General features: G+C 34.4%; 1 protein-coding gene and 1 non-coding gene across 3 annotated transcripts in view; one reads left to right on the top strand and one right to left on the bottom strand.

Annotated features, from left to right (window-relative positions):
* LOC118202782 (uncharacterized) overlaps positions 1–17887 on the top strand; it is a 60887-nt gene that overhangs the window by 30176 nt on the left and 12824 nt on the right. The window lies entirely within an intron of this gene.
* On the bottom strand, positions 3628–3700 carry TRNAK-UUU (transfer RNA lysine (anticodon UUU)). Its single transcript has one exon. It is a non-coding gene; the product is annotated as a tRNA-Lys (tRNA).

The following is a 17887-nucleotide window of genomic DNA, read 5'->3' as shown; positions in this document are numbered from 1 at the left end:
AAAATATAATATAAAAGGTAATTATGATGAAATTAATTGGTAGTTCTCAAGTAATGAAATAAAAGGCTACAAACAATTTTATATGTGGACCATTTAATATTTATGTTAGCTCATAAGTTACCACTTTATAACCTCAATTTAAATGAATAAATAATAAATCTGATGTGTACATCGCATGACTTCCTTGAACGAAATATTGAATTATACGCATTTTTTCCTGCATTACATTTAAACTTATTTCCTCGAATTTCATTAGTGATATATTTCTCATTCAATTAATGAAGTTCTCACTTCGCGGCAAGGCAAAAATACATAAAAACTTGAAATATCTTCATTAAAAATTAAAAGATATAGATAAACATAAAACACCAAATACAGTTAAAACAAATAAAAAAAAACATTTTTACAATTATAACTAGAGTTTCTACCAACGAGATATATACTGGAATATGAATGTTATATGAAATTGTTGGTGTTTTATGAAATCGTTGGTTTCTGCGAAAAAACAAGCAATTCGACCAGCAGGCAAGAAGGCAGATTTTTCGGTGCACAAAATTAAAAGTTTCTTTTTTGTCCCACTCGGCAAAATGACACTGAAGATGCAGAAAGACTTAATTCACTATTCTGCTAAGTTTCAAATGTAAACAAATATAGCGGCTATGATAAGAAAATTAGGCTCAGCCGCACTTAAACACTCTTAAATAGGTGATAATTCTACAACTACTGCATGCAGATTAACTAAAGGCATGAAAACTTTAACCGGAAGATAAGAACAACATAATTCAATCATTTTTAAAGCAAAAAATGCGCAGTTTACCAAAATACCGCAATTTACCAAATACTGATCTCACTGAGCCGAGTAACAGAGTGGGTGTGTGTATATATATATATATATACCTTTTGTGCGGTCGATTGAAACCAAAAATGGAAGGGCCCAACTACATATTATAGGAGACCTAGAAACAAAATTTCAACGTTCTGAGGCTACTCGTTTTTGAGTTATGCGAGATATATACATACGTACATATGTACGTACGTAGGTACAAACAGACGCCACGAAAGAATATCTTCTGAATCCATTTTAAATCAGGTTTATAATTTGTTCTTGTAAAAAGAGTCCTTTATTGTGTCCTTACGTACAGATGTAACGCTAAAACATCTTTAAATTTCATTCGATAGATGTCAAAATGGATATTTTCCTTGAAATACGATACTCGGAATTTTTCGTGATTAGAATACTTCCTGCACTTCGTACAAGGAAGTATTAAATAAAATAAAGTATAAAAGAAATTAAAAGGAAGAGGAAAGAAAGAATGACCAAATCTGGTCTGATATAGAGTTGGTGAGTAGCATTTTTTACGGAAATATTTGACTGCTAAACTAACAGGTTATGTTTTCTTAAACAAATGTATTATAAAAGAAGTTATCTTAAAATAATGCATTTAAAAACAATTTATTAAAGTTTTGCATTTAAAGACAGCCCATTTTAAACAGGAACATTTTAAAGTAAATAATGAATTAAAAAAGATGCTTAAATGAAACTTCAACAAAAAGCGTATCTTCATAAATGAATCAGATGAATGTTATTTTATATGGGACAATTAAGACCATAGTGTTTTTAAAAAATGAGTAAGAAAATGAGTTACTATTTTAAATATCTAAACTCAGGCATAAATTGAAATGAACCGTTTTAAATCAACGTTTGTAATATTAATTATTCATATACTGCTCTGCTCTGCCGTGTCTGCCACATGATTTTATTTTGTACTTTCTTATTAAATGTGTTGATAAAGGTGTACTCACAATTGAACAAAAACACTTTCTTCAAAATAATAGGGTAATCCTGGAAGATGAAGAAGTTTTTTTGGTTTCGTTTGAGTAATGTGATTGCGAATCAGTTTCCTTTAAAAATACTTACCAGCGGGTAAGTGGTTAAAAGTGCTGATCGCTGATAGTTCAGCCCGGGCTCAAAGTCTGGCGACTGGTTCGGCTATATGGGAATATTTGTGGTTTTTTTCCATATTTAATAGCATAAAAGCCCCTTTTCATCACATCTTTCTAGATGGCGTAGCTTTTGTGTGCTTTCCCGTATCCACATTAGTAAACAAACGAACAAATCCTGCCTTAGAAAGTCCTCTGAGAAGGAATCCAAGGCAGACAACCTTTGCCCACTTTGCTTAATCAATTAATTTTTACCTTCCATAGGAGTTGGACAAGGAACATTAAGACTTACAGTCAATTTCAGCTTTATTTACTGTTGCATATCAATTTAGGTTTAGACGTAAAACTTATTAAACTACTAATTTAGGAAGTAAACTGCTAAAACAAATATGGGGGAACTACCCCCTACACAGCAGATTCCTGGAAAACTTTCTACTCTTAAACATTGTAGATCAAAAGAGCAATTTGTGAAAATAATATCCTTATCCCATAGTAATATCCTAAAAACACTTAGAAAATATATCTACTTCTTATTATAGGATACCATTTTTCGTAAGCAAAAATTCCTTCACAGAAGTAAATTGCTAATATGTGGAACATCAAACAGAGTTAACTCGGAGATCACTCTTCTAAATATGATAACGATAACGTATAAAAGTACTAGAAAATACAAGTGACAAGCACAATTCCAGGTGATTTTGATTTTTGTGAAGGTCCTTAGAATGTCAATATGTGAATTTTATGTTACAGCAAAATAGACACTATTGTCACCTCATTTGTAAGTCGTATGTATTGTAAGCCAAGGGAGACGGGGGGAGTATAGTTACGTCTTGAATAATCACCCCCCCCTGCTATCTGCACTGCTTTTTGGAAAACTTGTTTTATTGCGTATTTCGGTAATTTATTCTTAAATTAGCAGGCCTATCACAACTATTTAACTTAAAATTCTCACACAAATTAAACAGAAAATTCTTCTTTGAGATGTTATATCATAATCCGAAATTTTCAAATTATTGTTTTATATTACCTTCATTTTTTATTTATTTATTAAACATTACATAGAATTTTCCCCCAGTTTCCTGCATTGTACCGATTACTCATGTATAAATTAGCACAGATAATCGGAGTTTAATGTGAAAACGCATCCATCTTTTCTTATGAAATATAAATCTATGTGTAATATGAAAATTAGCCAGTTTCTCTGAAAAGTCCTTTAAGAAGGCATAGTCCTTCGTAGACAGCCCTTCATTAAATCAATCAGTCAGTCAACCAGCTTTCAACAATACAGTATTCTATCAACTAGTATTGGAATTTCTGCAATAAAAATTAATGTGATTATTTGAATTTTTCGGAAATCTGAAAAAAAAAAATTTATTTGTTATAAAATAACATATGTGGTAAATGGATGAGCGGATAGAAAAATAAATAAATAAATAAATAAACATAGGTAAAAACTTTTTTTTTTTTTTTACATTGTTTTCTCAAACTGATATAAATCTAGAATTTTATGAATAGATTGCTGTTAAATTTTTATGATTTTGTGTAAAATGCACCCTGCCAGAACTCGAGATTTAAAAAAATTATTGGCGGTTAGTTTCGTTCTATACAGAAATACTTGCAATTTCCGTAATGTTTAAATTTGTGAGAAAATTCAAACTTTCCATGTTTTAAAGCCTAAAATGCGACCGCCCGAACAGGGACTCGAACCCTGGACCGTTAGGTTAAAAGCCTAACGCTCTACCGACTGAGCTATCCGGGCCTGCTTGGCGTTTGCAGAAGTGTGCAGACATCCACGGAACCTGTTTAAATTACAGAGATACGGTAAAAAATACTTTGTTAATCAATGCATTTGTCTAAAGATTGAATTATAAATTTACAATTTATTGTAGAATAATTATGTACAGTATCTAAATGCGTACATAACTAAAAACTAAAACTAGAAAGATTCAGCATTCATTGTAATAATTATTCAACTGAAGTGTCGCAGAAATAATGTAAGTTTAGAAAAAACGCACATAATGTATTTTAAATTTTAAGATAATTATTCTATTACTTTTTTGCGTACTTTGCATTTAAAAAAATATTTGATTGCATACATTAGTAAAAGTGCATAATTCTTAATTCTAATCTTTCGTGCAATAATGGCTCACTCAAAAAGGCTACGCTGTCATTTGTAAGGCAACTGAGTTGTGTCGCCATCTACTGGCGAATAACTAAATCACATTTGAATTTGAGATTTCATGAATTTACTTTTACGAAATCTACACAATTTATTCAACTTACTTTACAATTTATTCTCTCAGCAGTACAAAACTGAAAACAGATAAAAGGCTATTCGAATATAAAAATAACTTCTGAAAGCGCATTACGTTTGACTGTAACATTACATAACTAATATTATCAGAAAATTAAATGAGCCAATTCCGACTAATTATGTTTTGTGCTGTAACGAATAATCAAATAATAATTCAATCAGTGGAATCTGGATTTAATAAATTACTTTGGATCAGTGATAAATTTAATCAAGATTGAATTCGGAAAATAAAAGTATTTAAATTGAGAAGCATTAAAATAAATAAATATGAGATGAAATGCAGAGGATATACACTTAATTCTGCATGGAAAGAGAATGTTCAGGATAGTCATTTTCAACCTTTTTTGCCCCACGCACTCCTTTCACTACTGCTTGACGATCATTCTCCTTCTTCTCCTTTCCAAAACTCGAAAAATAAATATACATTTATTTAAATTTATATTATTTTTAACGTGCTTTATAAATTAAACAAGGAGAAGTATAGAAAATATTGTTAAATAACAAAACTTGAACAGGCGCGCAGCTAGAGTTTCCAGCGCCCGGGGATAACTGAAGGATTTGCGCCCCTTTCTGTGTGCCAAGAATGGAAAACATTTCATTAAAAATTTTCATAGCATCAGTTTGGCACTCCTTAGATGCTGCATCCGGGGACAGAGGTCCCCCCTTGCCCCACCCTAGCTACGCCACTGAACTTGAATAAAAGTAGTTTAATAATCATAAAACTTATTTATATTCGTAACCGAAAACTAAATACTTAACAAGTAAATAAAAGGCTGACCGCTTGAGAAATCAAGATGTAAGCTTTTATATTTATTAAGCAGTTATCTTATTATTTTTGTCTTAACTGTCATTTATACTTTTGGCGGCTTTCACCAGGATGAGTTAATGTACTATATAAGAATAGAGTTCTTGAGTTAAAATGATCTTTTGATGCATTACACATATCCTGCACTCTGACTGCTTGTCACAATACCTTCTTCAAAATGAAAAGCGCTCTGATTTCAGAGAAATGCAGGACATTCTTAAATATGATGAATTTGCAGATTAGCTTTGTAAAAAAGGATGGCATTCTTCTGTTATTGACACCGAATTCAGAAATGTTTGTATGTGTGCATGTGTGTATTTACGTGTGTGTATGGGTATGTGTACAACACATACATTCGCACGTACGTGCTATATACATGCATACATGAACACATCCATGCATATAAACATATATACATACATACATATACACATGCATACATATATACATACATACATATATACATGCATACATTCTGAATCCGGGTCTGATAACAGATGAGTACCAAAAGGCCTAAGATCATCTTTCACTATACCTTGCTGATAATTTTTAGTTATCGTTTCTCTTTGTCCTTCTCGGCCACTTAATCGGCACCCACCGTCTTATTACTTATCTTAACCTATTTACTGTACCTGGGTTTCACCACTTAACTAACGTTATGGTCTTAGAGCATGTATGTATAGCCAGTATGAACAATACAGAATACAATAACATAATACTGAAGATTTAGTGCAATATTTTATTAATTTACTGTCTATATTCATTCCAGATCCCCAAAAGAAAGATTATGTTAAAAAAGGCGGGACTATGTGCGTGTTTCTTCGCCCCTTTTGTACATAGCAATTGGTCATTTCGATAGAATTTATAGATTATTTATTATTAATTAAATTATTAAATTTCTTATTAACAAATTCTATGATTTAAAAGTGAGCAGTGGTAATAGTTTTCGAAATAAAGCAGATTTTTAACTCCAGCGCGTGAAACTGTGGCCACCTGGAAAAACGGGTGCGAAAATTAACGTTTTGGGGTTTTTAAATAATATCTCGGCTGATTAATGTCGTACGAAGATGAGAATGGTCGGAATGGCTTCTCGGAGGTACTTTGCTCGAAACTCAACTCCTCGCCGTTTCGGAGGAGATGATACCAAAAACAAACAAACAGACAGACGAGCACAGATTTAAATAATATAGATTGTACAACATACTGCAAAAAAGTTACAAGACTAACGATTTCTTGAACTGTTTAGACTCAACAGTCCATACTGGCTATCTCCTGTAGATTTTGTAAGGATCTTAAGTTTTACTAACGTTTATTTTATTTTAAATCTTTACTATCACTTCTTATTTTCTACTTCCGGCCAGAATTATAAGCGTTAACGTATTTATGCAAAATTTGTCTGGCGAACGCCAAGTACTTAAGTTGTGGCTTTTTGCCAAGAGAGAGAGAGGAAGCAGTTAGTCGAAGCAGGCCGCTTACCTTAGAAGTTTTACTCAGTTGCTGGTTGCCTTCCAGGCCAGAGGTTTAATCGTCTTGATAATTTTAAACGTATTGTAGTGTTCACAGTTCTCTGTACTACATACGGCTTCCTGTTAATATAAAACCAATCTTCCACGTTTATTACTTCAAAGTTTAGTTATATTTTTATATGCTTACGTTTAGACCACAAGTAGTGGGTCTGTGTATTCCGAAGTACGGAAATTATTGTAAATAGAGAAAAATAAAGGGTTTTGTATACCCTTCTTGTGTATCCTGTCTACTTCCCACAGTTATTGAACATAGTTTTAGTAAGCTCTCTGTTCCGGGTCAGGTCCTTGCATGTTCCCGAAGAAAGTAAGACGAAACATTGAACCTGATAGTGGCGCCCAGCGAAGAAGAACAACCATGGCCGAGTTTCAAGAAGAACCTGTGATGCCCGCAGAAGCGGCTCAGAATCCAGAAATGCCAGCTGCCGCCCTGGAAGGATTTAATTACATCGTCCAGACCATGCGCGCTTCGATGAAACCAGAAGCAACATTTAATGGAAACTCACCGGTAACCAGTTTTTTGGAAAAATTGGATGACCACTTCATCCTCTACCCCGTGCACGAATTTCAAAAAGTTATCTTAGCTACCAGCACTTTGAGGGGCCAAGCGCTTAACTGGTTCAAATGTATAGACAGAAGTCTCTTGGGTCAAGCAGGAAGTCCCACCTATACTTACGAGAATTTCAAGACTGCCCTAGTAAAAGCCTTCCCTGTTGTAAGGGATCGTGCGAAATTAGAAACGGAACTTTTCAGTATATATCAGCAAAGAACCGAAAATCTCTCAAGCTTTATTTTAAGAAAAATTCACGTCTTCAAACTCTTGTATGGAAACCGTCCGGATCCTGAGATAATTCAAGTGATTTTGCCGAGGTTACTGCCCCAAGTGCAAGACTTTATTGAATTAAGAAATCCGACTACACTGGAAAAGTTATTTGAGCTAGCAATCCAGTTTGAAAGTAGAAGAACGGCGGACATTGAAAGAAGACGCCAATATCAACAGCGAAACCAATTTGGTGCACCAAGACTACAGCAAACTCAAGCACACGGCTACGGAAGCAAAGCGAATCAGTGGGCAAGGAAACCCGAGCATTCAAAAACAGCCGGCGAACGTCGACAGTTCAATAGCAATCCAGGAAAAAAGTCTCAAGGCCAGTGGAAAAAGAAGGAAAGCACGGAAATGAAAAATAATTTAAACTAAAACGGATTTCTGCTGACGGGAGGGTTCGGAAATCCGAAGGCCACGAAAACCCCTCTTCCTTCAAGTTAAATACAGTAATGGTGAAAAATTTGACTCTTCCGAAGATTGAAGTGTTGGTGAATAATATCCCATCCACCGTACTCCTGGATACAGGCGCGCAGTGTTCCTGTGTGGCAGAAGATTTTTTTAGGAAGTATTTTCGTAAATATCGCATATATAATTCGGAGCTGTGTTAGCTGCGCAAGGAGAAAGATGTAAGTGCATAGGTAAATTACCGCTATAGGTCCGTATCAAGGACGAACAAGTAAAGGTTATGTTTTTTATAGTAAAGAATCTGCAAGCACATATTATCTTAGGAATAGATTTTCTTTCAGAGGCACAAGCAACGCTGGATTTTAATGAAGCGTCCCTTAAGCTGACGATGAAACCAGTTCGAGAAGAAAAATCGGAGCAGCCGATGTTAAGCCTTGACCACCAGCCTAATGAAGAGCAACAAAGAATCCGACAAGTGGTAAGTGAATTTGCTTCGTTATTTAGTGATATTCCAGGATTTACTCAAGTTACTAACCATAGTATTGACACCGGAGATTCAATGCCAGTTCGCCACAAAGCATACCGGTATGATAAGAATAAAGAAAAAATTATAGAATGGCACATCAGCGATATGCTACGTAAAAAGATCATAACGCCCATCTCAAGTAGTTATGCTAGCCCGGTGGTTTTATGTAAGAAAAATAATGACTATCCTTTGACACATCCAAAAAGGTGGAGATTCGCAATTGACTACCGTAAATTAAACTCCATAACTAAATATCCGGTATATCCGTTACCTATTATTGAAGAAATTCTAAGGAACATAACATCCACCAAATATATGACGACTTTAGACTTAACGACTGGTTATTTTCAAATAGGGGTTAGACCTGAGGACGTGCCTAAGACTGCTTTTATAACCAAGTCTGGCACTTATGCATTCCTGCGTATGCCGTTTGGCCTTTCAGGGGCACCGGCAACATTTCAGCGATGTATGGACATTGTGTTAAGGCCTGTTCTTGGAAAGTCCACATTTATCTATTTAGACGATATCATTATTACTAGTGATAATCTCGACAAACATGTACAGGATTTAAGACAGGTGTTTTTTTATTAAATGAGGCCGGTCTAAAAGTTAATGTCGAAAAGTGCAAATTTGCAGCCCCTGAATTAAAATATTTAGGTTACAAAATATCTCAGAAAGGAATCGAGACAGACGAATCAAAAATAATCGCTGTACAAAAGTATCCGACTCCAAACACGGCAAAGAAGCTCTCTTCTTTTCTAGGACTTTGTTCATATTATAGGTCCTTTATAAAAGATTTTGCAGCTATTGCTGAGCCATTGTTAAAATTAAAAAGGAAAAAGGCAAGATTCTCGTGGACGGCCGAAGCCAATAGTGCTTTTGAAAAATTAAAACAAGCATTAACGCAAGCCCCTCTGTTGAAATTTCCTGAAAAGGATGAGAATTTAGAAATTTCAGCGGATGCTTCGGATTATGCGGTAGGAGGGGAACTTTCGCAAAATCAGCAGCCCGTGGCATTTTTTAGCCGAACTTTAAATCAAACACAAAGAAACTATTCCGCGACCGAGAGAGAGGCACTTGCAGTTCTGTTAGCAGTGCAAAAGTTCCGAGTCTATTTTGGAAAGGCGCCAATAACAGTGTACTCTGATCATGCGGCGGTAACTAGATTGTACTCAGGGGAAAACTTATCCCCAAGGTTAATAAGATGGGCACTCAAGCTACAAGAATATAATCTGGTAATCAAGCATACCCCCGGAAAGGAAAATATCGTAGCAGATGCCGTATCCAGAATTAAAATAGATGAAGAAGGTAATACTGTAAAGGTGGCAATGCTCACAGCATGTACAATAAATTCCCGAGAAACTGTAATAACCGAACTGGGTAAGGATCCTGAGTTTGGAAGCATTTATGAGTATTTAAAGGATCCTGAAAATTTTAGCCACCAAGATATTGTGGCGATAAGAAATAGGGCGGCCCATTACGAACTAATAGATGGTCTATTATTTTATACAAAAACTACGAATTTCAACAACGAATTTCGACCTGTTATCCCAGCTAGTCTTAGATTAAATATCCTGCAGGAGTTGCATGACAGCCCTTTAGCTTCTCATGCTGGTATTCGAAAAACTATACAACGCGTACGCGAGGCAGTCTATTTTCCTGAACTGCAAAAGTTAACAAGGGCGTATGTCCAGTCCTGCCCAACATGTCAAGCAGTTAATTATATTAATTTCCGCCCGGCCGGGTTTCTAAATAGTATTAAATCCGAATTTCCAAATGAAATAACTGGCATCGATTTATTGGGCCCTTTCCCAAAAAGTCAGTTAAATAAAAGTCGCTATCTCCTTGTTATGGTTGATCATTTTAGTAAGTGGACCGAAATTGTTCCCTTAAAACGAGCCTCCGCGAAATTAGTTACTGATTCTATTTTAAATAAATATATTTTAAAATACGGGGCGCCCCTAAAAGTTATATCGGATAATGGTCCTCAATTTGTAAGTTATGTATTTGAAGACGTGCCAAAAACTGGGCATACGTCATTTAAAAATGGTCCCGTATCGGCCGCAATCAAATATAGCGGAACGGGTCAATAGAAATATAGTGAAAATTATCCGTAGTTATGTTAAAAATTTTCATAAAAGCTGGGATAACTATGTCAATGAATTTGCTTTCGCCCTTAGGACCGCAAAACATGATACAACGGGCAAAACTCCTGCTGAGTTATTTTTAGGCAGAAAGATTATAACGCCGTTAGATAAATTATTTTATGTGCAACAAAGAGCTCCAGAATTTAAAATGGGTGATATAGAAAAACTAATTAAAGAAGCAAAAAAGAATACTGAATAAGCACAGAGAAAACAAAAGCTGTATTATGACTTGAAACGACGGGGAGTAACTTATAAAGTAGGGGATGAAGTATTATAAATTAAGCATTCACTTTCTTCAGCACCAGAAGATAAAACTGCCAAATTTTTTCCACGATTTGAAGGACCATATGTCATAGAAAAAATAACTCACGCTGTAGTAGTGTTAAAAGCCAAGAATGGTGAAACCTGCTCCGCAAACATTGATCAAATCAAACCCTACTATAAAATGCCAATTTTCAAAGATCTTTTGCAGGATCCGGCACGGCAGACACGGCAGGCACAAGCTCCAGAGGTGGAACAACGACAAGTACAAGGGCAAGCCATTAAGAGGCAGGAGCAAGTGAAAAGAAAGTTTCCCCGCGGGAAAATTTAAGGTAACAAGAAAAAGAAGCCGTTCCACCGTCCAGAAAAGAGAGCTCACGAACACCCCCAGAATGAAGAAGGGAGAAGGACGACGTATGCAAAGAGAGCCAGGAGAAATGACGGCAACTATAACCCGGCTCTAAAACGGAAGATCTACTCATCGGACAGGACTCTCCGCAGCAAATGTCGCCGAACTGCGGAAGGGCCACCAGCGGCGGAGGAAAAGTTACAAGGAAAATTTGAACGGCCAGCAACGAGGTCCAAGCAGGAACGAGAGAAAAGTGTCCCGGTTCCGCCAAGACCAGCTGCCATCAAACGGCCAAGACCACAGGCAGAGGCGAAAAAGAAGGTATTCAAGGGTGACCGAACTGGAGGAAAAAGAAAGCTTCTAGAGGAAGAAACTGAAGGGCGAGCCCGCACAAGAAGGAGGATAAATCAAACTAGAATCGTCGCTACTTTACAGGACTGGGCTGAGAAAAGAATGTCCGAATATCACAAAGATAAGTAAAATTTTATATTACTTTGCAAACTTAAGTTAATCTTTCATTCTTACTGCAAGTGGCAGAGTTCAAGAAGTTTTACCTCAGGCGAAGTCTACCTTTATCGCCAAAAGGGCGAGAAATGAGTTGTTACCGATTTTGGTATTATGTTTTTCAATTACTCGCGCGTAAAACTAAAGTTGATGTATAATAGCGATGTGTAAATACTTAAATATAGTAAAAGTTATTGTATAAATTTTATTTAAAACATTTTGGCAAGAAAGAAGTTTTAGTCTGAAAGACTTTTTGAAATGTAGTATTTCAATGTAGAAAGAATTGGCACTTGCTTTGAAAAGAATAGAAGTTAACAATGTACTACTAATGTATGTTTTCAAATGCGTAAAATTAATGGCATGTTAATATGTTCTTATATACAATGTGAACTGTTATTTCAAATATTAAGAAATACCGTGATATGGTAAAAGTGAAAGTAATGTTAAAAATTTGTTATTCGTGTGACTGTAAAAAGACTAAATCATGGTGAATATGTGTTAAAGGTTGAATGAATGTAGTTAGGCTCTCTGACGCTACACTTCAGAGTTAGCCACTTTCAGAACAGTACCTCAGGGTTTAGAGTTGAAATTAGGGTGTGTTACGAGGTCTTGGTATGTTGAATTTTAACACGTTAGTGTTTTGATTGTAGGAGGAAGTGTTGAACACGTATACATAAACACATTCGTGTTTGGTGTTCTTTTACAACACATATCAGAGAGCACGGGGAGAGATAATTAAAATAGTCATGAATGAAATAAGAATGTTAAGAGAAATATAAATATGCATGTTACTTGCCATTTCATTGTGTAACATTTCATTAAACTAGTTTTCCTTCCAGATCTCTGGAAGGAACCAGATTTGAATAAAAGCTCCTGTACAGATGAAAAAAATTGCGTGTCCTGAGAGCTGCTATTGTAAAAACAAATTTCTTTTTTTTTTAATTTCTAGATTCTAGTCAGAAATGTTTGTAAAAGATTGGCCTCGCGTTGGATTCTAGAGCTAAAAGTTTTCAACAAGGTCGTTTTAGACCTCAGTTTCAAACTAATTAACTCTGGCGGGAAGTATGTAAGGATCTTAAGTTTTACTAACGTTTATTTTATTTTAAATCTTTACTATCACTTCTTATTTTCTACTTCCGGCCAGAATTATAAGCGTTAACGTATTTATGCAAAATTTGTCTGGCGAACGCCAAGTACTTAAGTTGTGGCTTTTTGCCAAGAGAGAGAGAGAGAGGAAGCAGTTAGTCGAAGCAGGCCGCTTACCTTAGAAGTTTTACTCAGTTGCTGGTCGCCTTCCAGGCCAGAGGTTTAATTCTCTTGATAATTTTAAACGTATTGTAGTGTTCACAGTTCTCTGTACTACATACGGCTTCCTGTTAATATAAGGCCAATCTTCCACGTTTATTACTTCAAAGTTAAGTTTAGTTATATTTTTATATGCTTACGTTTAGACCACAAGTAGTGGGTCTGTGTATTCCGAAGTACGGAAATTATTGTAAATAGAGAAAAATAAAGGGTTTTGTATACCCTTCTTGTGTATCCTGTCTACTTCCCACAGTTATTGAACATAGTTTTAGTAAGCTCTCTGTTCCGGGTCAGGTCCTTGCATGTTCCCGAAGAAAGTAAGACGGAACATTGAACCTGATAATTTAAGATATGAATCTAGTAAGTTACATTTTCAGACTTCGATAATTTTGATTACATAGCAATATGTAATGAAAGCATTCAAAAGTAAATTTCTACATGAAGTCGTATAAGCAAAACTGCAAGAAGTAATGTGTTATCTAAAATCCAAGAAGAAGTCAGAAGGAAAACAAATAAATAAAATTCCCATGTTCTCGAGATATTCTAATTCGAGATTTCTCTACTCAAGATATAAATAATTATAAATTTAAGAGAGTGTACTATAATTAATTAGAAACTTAAAAACTGCACTATGATTAAATAGGAATTAAAAAGATTGTGTACATAAGACAACTCCGCAGTCAATGTTATGAATGTAAATTTCTAAAAAATACTTCTTTTAAATTAGAAAAGCGTGAATAGGGATTTCAAATTCCCATGTGTAGAAATGTAAAACTTCCAGATTTTCTATACGACGAATTTCAGTTTTTGTAGTTTTTCAGTACTTTGTTTTTGTTTTGAGAAAATATGGCTTTTTCGTATTTTTTCTTTCCTCCAGTGATTATATAATTTTAACAGCTTTCTCTAACAGCTTCTAAGACTAACTCCGTATATTTCAGGACCATTTTTTGCCTGAAAAACTTTACGTAAATAAGATGAACTTATTACTGTCACCGACCTATTAACTGAGGACGGTTTAACTGGATTATGCTTTAATGAGGCCTTGTCTTCAAAAAAAAATTTAATGTTAACTTATTGCGTAACGATCAGAAAATTAGTATCATTGCAAATCTTGGGATACGTAAACAATATTAAATCATTCCGTTAAAATAAATCGTTTAATTTAAAAAATAAATCAAGCATCCTTAACCATTAACCTTCTATTTTCATACTTTCTGCTACCGAAATATAAGAAACATCAACAAAGACAGCAATAGAGACTTTTCCCTATGTATAAAGTTAATAGAGCCAGTTTAGAAAGCGCTTCGCGCAGGACTCGTACCTTTAAGACATGGATGCCTTCCGTTGTGTGCTCTACCATCATTTAATGGATCCAAATCCATTAACGAAAACAGGAAAAGGGTGAGAAAGAGTACACTGCGCTCGAGAGAGAGAGAAAGTAACTTTGAATTTAATCTACGTAAAGCAATGAGCTTACTTTTTCTTTCCTTCGAATTAAAACTTCTTGGAATGAAGATAGATTATTAATTGTCGTTTTTCACTAATTACCATATGGAATATTCCAGTTTCTTACGTTTTATAATTGCCCTTGGATTAATTGTGATTTTGTGTTAAGCAAGGATTTCGTCCCTTGTACCAGTCGACTGTAAACAGAAGATATACAAATTTAAATTTGGTACATTTTTACTGAAAATTATCGTAGGGCCAAAACTGTCACCGCCTGAAAGTGTACTTTATGTCATTAATAGCTTAAGCAAAGGCCTGCGGCCAGCTATTGAAGAGATACAATAAAACTTCTTCGTGATAAATAGCAACTCATAGCTGCAGGAAATTTTAATTTTCTGGAAAGGTGGCCGCGTTTAGTAATGTGTTATTCAGTACAGAGGTTTATTGATGTTCTATCACATGCTAATAACTTTCAGAGGAAGTCGTCTTCAAGAGATACAGTGAAAGGTTTCGCCATATTTAATAACGCATTTATTTTGATGCATCCTGTGTACACATCAGCAAACGCCTTATTGTAACTGTTATACGAAATGGCACTATTGGTAAAACTACGTCAGTGAGAATATGTACTAATTAGTCCAAAGGGGCAATTTTCTCAGAAGGACTATTAATTTCGTTTTGGCATTTTGCTTTGAAAACGTCAGTTCACTTTTTGAATTGTTGCCACCAAATATTATCGCAATGTGTTATATTTAAAGAAATTAAATAATGAAGAATCTGCATAAATGTATGTATGTTTCTCGCATTGTGATAAAACAACGGTACCTAGAGCCATTAAATTTTGAATAACTTACATCTCCACCCGAATATGGCCATCCGGAAGCCCAAATTTGGGAATTTGTTTTATTATCTATTTCATATTTTATAAAACATTTATGAGTTTTTGATTAAGAAACTCAACGATTTCAAAGCGAGCAATGGCAACATTGTACGGGAGGGGGAGGAACATGCTTATCTTAAGTGCGCGAGACTATGTATCGGAAATTCTAAAGATATGCTCAGTTTAAAATTATTTTGTGATATTGCTATTGAAATTAATTTTATTGTTTAAGTGCGAAGAACATGATATTTAATAAATAAAGATAACACACAAAACGTTTAAAAAACGGTCCTTTGGGCATAATGTAAAATCTGAAAGCTCTCAGATTTTTTTTTTTTTTTTTAAGGAGCGCGAGTTTTAAAATCTTTTGCTTCCATATTTATACTACAAGTAGTTTTCCCATGAATGAAAGATCTTTGATGGTTACCTAAACGATGGAAAACAGTGATGCAAATTAAATAAAAACCGAAAAATTACTTAACTAGAGAAAGAAGATTTGTTCTAAATCAGCTATGGAGTAGTTACAAATTATCATGCTCTGCGTGATAAAAAAAAAAAAAAAAAAAAAAAATCAAAACTGTAAAATTTGCACCAGGCTGTAAAAGGAAGCAATATCAATCATGGGAAGACGGCAAAAAGACCCAAGGACTCTGCTCCTCTGTCTTATCAAAATTTGATGCTTGCAAGGTTGAAAAGTTTAATTAAATTTGAGCAGTAAATCTCGCAAAGGTTCCTGTAATATATAAATTTCCATCTTTTTTGGCCCATCGCCAAATTTCGAGTTTTTCTCTTTTAGCATTATCTTCTGTTTTGTTCTGAACTCTAGCAAGTTACCGTCTGAAATGATCGCATACTGTCAGAATATGCTTCGACGTTTTTACATATCTATTTATTGCACTTGATTTGAGTTGACATGTTTATTAAACAATGTCACGAAATTCAGAAACAGATCGGTAATGATTTAAGACTGAGATATTACTGCAAGTACTGACCAATGATTTTACTTTAAAAACTTTATACAATACGTTGTACTTAACATTTTGTGCAATAAAGAATGAACTTATTTAAAGTGAACTTCGCTTTCACTTCTCAGAGACTCTATGATCGATCCAGCAAAATAAAGCAAATAAAAATTGAATGATATTACATCAAAATAAATAAAAAGTAGCATCAAAATAAAAAAATTTAGGAATTCGGAATGGAAGTTTGGCAAGTAAATTTAGTCCTTTCTACAGCAGACAACGCTTCTTTACTTTGTTGTTACTAATTCTAATTCTTATAAATCGAGAAGGACAGACGACGATAATTATAATTCTGATTATGCTGTGGCTTGCCTTTATAGTACGATATAATTTTTCAACTTTTACTTGAATATGAGATTCACAGAATTCTTATGATAGTGTTAAATGATGCCATAAAAATATTAAAATACATAAAAATGCGACATCGTAAAATCAGGAACCTTAAACTAATGTATAAGTTAATAATGGGAATCCACGTATCTTTGTTCATGACTTTTTGCAAAATGAACGAAATGACTGTATCATCGCAGAGGGAAAATGCCACAGTTTTTAATACGCTAGAGAGTCTTCTTTAAAGAAAAAAATCTGATTTGTACACCACATGACTTCCTTGTACGGAATATTAAATTATACGCATTTTTTCTTGCATTTCATTTAAACTTATTAGATTGAATTAAACCTACTTCGCTGACAGCGCATAAACCCCAATAGAATAAATGCATTCTTTAAAATTCACTTTGTTTACCATAACGACACTCTGGCGCTGGGTTTACTTAACAGTATTATATTTCGTTCATATTATAACTCAGAATGCACAAAATTTATATCATTTAAAGAATTATCTAATCGTTGCCACATGTTCTATTCAAATAATATAATACAGTTAGAACGATGTATAAAAGAAATTAAGAAAACAAAACAAAAAAGAAACAGTTTTTCACAGACGATTGAGTATTTCTCATTCAATTAATTCAGTTTTCACTTCGCGACAAGGCAAAAATACATAAAAACTCAAAATATCTGTATTAAAAATTACGAAGTAAATCTTAAACGCTTATTTCCTCGAAAAAATTCCAGAAAGGATTAAGCATGATTTAAATAATAAATTAAGGCGTTATCTTTGTTGTTGCGAAGTTACGTTTCTCTAGATTGGCATCAAATTCGCTATCCTGCTGTTTCAAATGTAAACAAGAGCAATGATCGCCATCAAAAACATTATTAGGCTTAGCGGCACTTAGAAAATTTTTAAATTGTTGGTAATTCTAAAAATATTGCATACAGATTTACTAAAGGCATAAAACCCTTAACCGGAAGATAAGAACAACATAATTCAATCATTTTTAAAGCAAAAAATGTACAATTTACAAACATGTAAGAGTAAAGAAACTGAGATCACTGAGCCGGGTAACAGAGTGGATATATATATATAAATATATTTATATACGTTTGGTGCGGCCGATTACAACCAAAATACGAGGTGCACATCTACATGTTGTAGCAGTCCTATATACAAAATTTCAACGTTCTGAGGCTACTCGTTTTTGAGTTATGCGAGATACGTACGTACGCACGTACGTACATACGTTCGTACAGACGCCACGAAAAATTCTCTTCAGAATTCATTTTAAAGCAG

The sequence above is a fragment of the Stegodyphus dumicola genome, chromosome 6 (genome assembly GCF_044657685.1).
Source record: "Stegodyphus dumicola isolate Sdum_Otavi_A_Nest chromosome 6, ASM4465768v1".
NCBI classification, from domain to species: Eukaryota; Metazoa; Arthropoda; class Arachnida; order Araneae; family Eresidae; genus Stegodyphus; species Stegodyphus dumicola.
The sequence above is the reverse complement of the archived record's forward strand: the minus strand, read 5'-3'. Positions and strand labels throughout refer to the sequence as shown.